The sequence below is a fragment of the Gadus macrocephalus genome, chromosome 9 (genome assembly GCF_031168955.1).
Source record: "Gadus macrocephalus chromosome 9, ASM3116895v1".
Taxonomy (NCBI): domain Eukaryota; kingdom Metazoa; phylum Chordata; class Actinopteri; order Gadiformes; family Gadidae; genus Gadus; species Gadus macrocephalus.
The window spans coordinates 15,072,826-15,079,268 of NC_082390.1; the positions used below are offsets into that span (position 1 = coordinate 15,072,826).

The 6,443-nt window shown below is 35.9% G+C and overlaps 1 non-coding gene across 1 annotated transcript; it reads left to right on the forward strand.

Annotated features, from left to right (window-relative positions):
• The first annotated feature begins 1,685 nt into the window (after positions 1-1,685).
• Positions 1,686-1,804, forward strand: LOC132465329 (5S ribosomal RNA). The gene has a single exon (XR_009527560.1). It is a non-coding gene; the product is annotated as a 5S ribosomal RNA (ribosomal RNA).
• Positions 1,805-6,443: the final 4,639 nt, after the last annotated feature.

Genomic DNA, 6,443 nt, shown 5'->3' on the forward strand with positions numbered 1-6,443 from the left:
GTGTCGGGTGGTGGCCTGTAGGTGGCACTCTTCCCTCTGGCCTCCTTACTCATCAATCCCGATGCCCCAGTGCAGTGACGGGGACACTGTGCTGTGGAAGGTGCCGTCCTTCGGAGGAGATGTAAAACCATAAAAGATCCCATGGCACTGATCGTAAAGAGTAGGGGTTTCCCCGGTGTCCTGGCCCAACCAGGCTCATTCAATCTGGCCCCCTAATCATCCTCCTGTATAATTGGCTGACTCATTAATTCCCTCACTCTCCACCTCAAGCTGGTGTGTGGTGAGCGTTCTGGCGCAGATTGGCTGCCGTGCATCACCCGTGTTGGTGCTACACACTGGTGGTGGTTAGTCTAGAAAAGCGCTATATAAATTCAATGCATCATCATAAGGGGTAACACTGTTGTTTTTCTTTGGTCGTCATGAAAAAAACATGAGGGGTAACACTGTTGTTTTTTATTGGTCGTCATGAAAAAAAACATAAAGGGTAACACTGTTGTCTTTATCAAATAAAATATAAGGGGTAACACTGTCGTTTTTTATTGGTCGTCATGAAAAAAAACACAAGGGGTAACATTGTCGTTTTTATCAAATGAAACATAAGGGGTAACACTGTTGTTTTTTATTGGTCGTAATGAAAAAAAACATAAGGGGTAACACTGGTGTTTTTTTATTGGTCGTCATGAAAAAACATAAGTGGTAACCCTGTCGTTTTTTATTGGTCGTCATGAAAAAAAACGACAAGGGGTAACACTTGTTTTTTATTGGTCGTCATGAAAAAAAACATAAGGGGTAACACTGTTGTTTTTTTATTGGTCGTCATGAAAAAAAACATAAGGGGTAACACTGTTGTTTTTCTTTGGTCGCCATGAAAAAAACATAAGGGGTAACACTGTTGTTTTTTATTGGTCGTCACGAAAGAAAACATAAGGGGTAACACTGTTGTCTTTGTCAAATAAAATATAAGGGGCAACACTGTCGTTTTTTATTGGTCGTCATGAAAAAAAACATAAAGGGTAACACTGTTGTCTTTATCAAATAAAATATAAGGGGTAACACTGTCGTTTTTTATTGGTCGTCATGAAAAAAAACACAAGGGGTAACATTGTCGTTTTTATCAAATGAAACATAAGGGGTAACACTGTTGTTTTTTATTGGTCGTAATGAAAAAAAACATAAGGGGTAACACTGGTGTTTTTTTATTGGTCGTCATGAAAAAACATAAGTGGTAACCCTGTCGTTTTTTATTGGTCGTCATGAAAAAAAACGACAAGGGGTAACACTTGTTTTTTATTGGTCGTCATGAAAAAAAACATAAGGGGTAACACTGTTGTTTTTTTATTGGTCGTCATGAAAAAAACATAAGGGGTAACACTGTTGTTTTTTTATTGGTCGTCATGAAAAAACATAAGTGGTAACACTGTTGTTTTTTTATTGGTCATCATGAAAAAAAACATAAGGGGTAACACTGTTGTTTTTCTTTGGTCGTCATGAAAAAAACATAAGGGGTAACACTGTCGTTTTTTTTTGGTCGTCATGAAAAAAAACATAAGGGTTAACACTGTTGTTTTTTATTGGTCGTAATGAAAAAAAATATAAGGGGTAACACTGTTGTTTTTTTATTGGTCGTCATGAAAAAAAACATAATGGTATGTTTTTTTGGTACATATGGTACATATGGTAACATATGGTACGGCCATTCCACCCTGAACACGCCCGATCTCGTCTGATCTCGGAAGCTAAGCAGGGTCGGGCCTGGTTCGTACCTGGATGGGAGACCGCCTGGGAATACCAGGTGCTGTAAGTGGTGTCGGGTGGTGGCCTGTAGGTGGCACTCTTCCCTCTGGCCTCCTTACTCATCAATCCCGATGCCCCAGTGCAGTGACGGGGACACTGTGCTGTGGAAGGTGCCGTCCTTCGGAGGAGATGTAAAACCATAAAAGATCCCATGGCACTGATCGTAAAGAGTAGGGGTTTCCCCGGTGTCCTGGCCCAACCAGGCTCATTCAATCTGGCCCCCTAATCATCCTCCTGTATAATTGGCTGACTCATTAATTCCCTCACTCTCCACCTCAAGCTGGTGTGTGGTGAGCGTTCTGGCGCAGATTGGCTGCCGTGCATCACCCGTGTTGGTGCTACACACTGGTGGTGGTTAGTCTAGAAAAGCGCTATATAAATTCAATGCATCATCATAAGGGGTAACACTGTTGTTTTTCTTTGGTCGTCATGAAAAAAACATGAGGGGTAACACTGTTGTTTTTTATTGGTCGTCATGAAAAAAACATAAGGGGTAACACTGTTGTTTTTCTTTGGTCGTCATGAAAAAAACATAAGGGGTAACACTGTTGTTTTTTTATTGGTCGTCATGAAAAAACATCAGTGGTAACACTGTCGTTTTTTGTTGGTCGTCATGAAAAAAAAACACAAGGGGTAACACTGTTGTTTTGATCAAATGAAACATAATGGGTAACACTGTTGATTTTTATTGGTCGTAATGAAAAAAAATATAAGGGGTAACACTGTTGTTTTTTTATTGGTCGTCGTGGAAAAAAAACATAAGGGGTAACACTGTTGTTTTTCTTTGGTCGTCATGAAAAAAACATAAGGGGTAACACTGTTGTTTTTTATTGGTCGTCATGAAAAAAAACATAAGGGGTAACACTGTAGTTTTTCTTTGGTCGTCATGAAAAAACATAAGGGGTAACACTGTTGTTTTTTATTGGTCGTAATGAAAAAAAATATAAGGGGTAACACTGTTGTTTTTTTATTGGTCGTCATGACAAAAAACATAAGGGGTAACACTGTTGTTTTTCTTTGGTCGTCGTGAAAAAAATATAAGGGGTAACACTGTTGTTTTTTATTGGTCGTCATGAAAAAAAACACAAGGGGTAACACTGTCGTTTTTATCAAATGAAACATAATGGGTAACACTGTTGATTTTTATTGGTCGTAATGAAAAAAAATATAAGGGGTAACACTGTTGTTTTTTTATTGGTCGTCATGACAAAAAACATAAGGGGTAACACTGTTGTTTTTTATAGGTCATCATGAAAAAAAACATAAGGGGTAACACTGTTGTTTTTCTTTGGTCGTCATGAAAAAAACATAAGGGGTAACACAGTTGTTTTTCTTTGGTCGTCATGAAAAAAACCATAAGGGGTAACACTGTTGTTTTTTATTGGTCGTAATGGAAAAAACATAAGGGGTAACACTGTTGTTTTTTATTGGTCGTCATGAAAAAAAACATGAGGGGTAACACTGTTGTTTTTTATTGGTCGTAATGAAAAAAACATAAGGGGTAACACTGTTGTTTTTTATTGGTTGTCATGAAAAAAAACATGAGGGGTAACACTGTTGTTTTTCTTTGGTTGTCATGAAAAAAACATAAGGGTTAACACTGTTGTTTTTTATTGGTCGTAATGAAAAAAAACATAAGGGGTAACACTGTTGTTTTTTTATTGGTCATCATGAAAAAAAACATAAGGGGTAACACTGTTGTTTTTCTTTGGTCGTCATGAAAAAAACATAAGGGGTAACACTGTTGTTTTTTTATTGGTCGTCATGAAAAAACATAAGTGGTAACACTGTCGTTTTTTATTGGTCGTCATGAAAAAAACATGAGGGGCAACTCTGTCGTTTTTTATCGGCCGTCATGAAATAAACATAAGGGGTAACACTGTCGATATTTATCAAATAAAACATAGGGGGTAACACAGTTGTTTTTCTTTGGTCGTCATGAAAAAAAACATAAGGGGTAACACTGTTGTTTTTCTTTGGTCGTCATGAAAAAAACATAAGGGGTAACACTGTCGATATTTATTAAATAAAACATAGGGGGCAACACTGTTGTTTTTTATTGGTCGTAATGAAAAAAACATAAGGGGTAACACTGTTGTTTTTTATTGGTCGTCATGAAAAAAAACATGAGGGGTAACACTGTTGTTTTTTATTGGTCGTAATGAAAAAAACATAAGGGGTAACACTGTTGTTTTTTATTGGTTGTCATGAAAAAAAACATGAGGGGTAACACTGTTGTTTTTCTTTGGTCGTCATGAAAAAAACATAAGGGTTAACACTGTTGTTTTTTATTGGTCGTAATGAAAAAAAACATAAGGGGTAACACTGTTGTTTTTTTATTGGTCATCATGAAAAAAAACATAAGGGGTAACACTGTTGTTTTTCTTTGGTCGTCATGAAAAAAACATAAGGGGTAACACTGTTGTTTTTTTATTGGTCGTCATGAAAAAACATAAGTGGTAACACTGTCGTTTTTTATTGGTCGTCATGAAAAAAAAACACAGGGGGTAACACTGTCGTTTTTATCAAATGAAACATAATGGGTAACACTGTTGTTTTTTTATTGGTCGTCATGAAAAAAAACATAAGGGGTAACACTGTTGTTTTTCTTTGGTCGTCATGAAAAAAACATAAGGGGTAACACTGTCGATATTTATCAAATAAAACATAGGGGGCAACACAGTTGTTTTTCTTTGGTCGTCATGAAAAAAACCATAAGGGGTAACACTGTTGTTTTTTTATTGGTCATCATGAAAAAAAACATAAGGGGTAACACTGTTGTTTTTCTTTGGTCGTCATGAAAAAAACATTAGGGGTAACACTGTCGTTTTTTATTGGTCGTCATGAAAAAAAACATAAGGGTAACACTGTTGTCTTTATCAAATAAAATATAAGGGGTAACACTGTCGTTTTTTATTGGTCGTCATGAAAAAAAACACAAGGGGTAACACTGTTGTTTTTTTATTGGTCGTCATGAAAAAACATAAGTGGTAACACTGTCGTTTTTTATTGGTCGTCATGAAAAAAAAACACAAGAGGTAACACTGTTGTTTTTCTTTGGTCGTCATGAAAAAAACATAAGGGGTAACACTGTCGATATTTATCAAATAAAACATAGGAGGCAACACAGTTGTTTTTCTTTGGTCGTCATGAAAAAAACCATAAGGGGTAACACTGTTGTTTTTTATTGGTCGTAATGAAAAAAAAACATAAGGGGTAACACTGTTGTTTTTTATTGGTCGTCATGAAAAAAATACAAGGGGTAACACTGTCGTTTTTATCAAATGAAACATAAGGGGCAACACTGTTGTTTTTTATTGGTCGTAATGAAAAAAAACATAAGGGGTAACACTGTTGTTTTTTTATTGGTCATCATGAAAAAAAACATAAGGGGTAACACTGTTGTTTTTCTTTGGTCGTCATGAAAAAAAACATAAGGGGTAACACTGTCGTTTGTTATTGGTCGTCATGAAAAAAAACATAAGGGTTAACACTGTTGTTTTTTATTGGTCGTCATGAAAAAAAACATAGAGGGTAACACTGTTGTTTTTCTTTGGTCGTCATGAAAAAAACATAAGGGGTAACACTGTTGTTTTTTATTGGTCGTCATGAAAAAAACATAAGGGGTAACACTGTTGTTTTTCTTTGGTCGTCATGAAAAAAACATAAGGGGTAACACTCGTTTTTATCAAATGAAACCTGAGGGTAACACTGTCGATATTTATTCATTAAAACATAGGGAGTAACACTGTCGTTTTTATCAAATGAAACATGAGGGGTGACACTGTCGTTTTTCTTTGGTCGTCATGAAAAAAACCATAAGGGGTAACACTGTTGTTTTTTATTGGTCGTCATGAAAAAAACATAAGGGGTAACACTGTCGATATTTATCAAATAAAACATAGGGGGTAACACAGTTGTTTTTCTTTGGTCGTCATGAAAAAAACCATAAGGGGAAACACTGTTGTTTTTTATTGGTCGTAATGAAAAAAAAACATAAGGGGTAACACAGTTGTTTTTTATTGGTCGTCATGAAAAAAACACAAGGGGTAACACTGTCGTTTTTATCAAATGAAACATAAGGGGCAACACTGTCGTTTTTTTATTGGTCGTCATGAAAAAAAACATAAAGGGTAACACTGTTGTCTTTATCAAATAAAATATAAGGGGTAACACTGTCGTTTTTTATTGGTCGTCATGAAAAAAAACACAAGGGGTAACATTGTCGTTTTTATCAAATGAAACATAAGGGGTAACACTGTTGTTTTTTATTGGTCGTAATGAAAAAAAACATAAGGGGTAACACAGTTGTTTTTCATTGGTCGTCATGAAAAACACCACAAGGGGTAACACTCGTTTTTATCAAATGAAACATGAGGGGTGACACTGTCGTTTTTCTTTGGTCGTCATGAAAAAAACCATAAGGGGTAACACTGTTGTTTTTTATTGGTCGTCATGAAAAAAACCATAAGGGGTAACACTGTTGTTTTTTATTGGACGTCGTGAAAAAAAACATATGGGGTAACACTGTTGTTTTTTATTGGTCGTCATGAAAAAAAACATAAGGGGTAACACTGTTGTTTTTCTTTGGTCGTCATGAAAAGAACATAAGGGGTAACACTGTTGTTTTTCATTGGTCGTCATGAAAA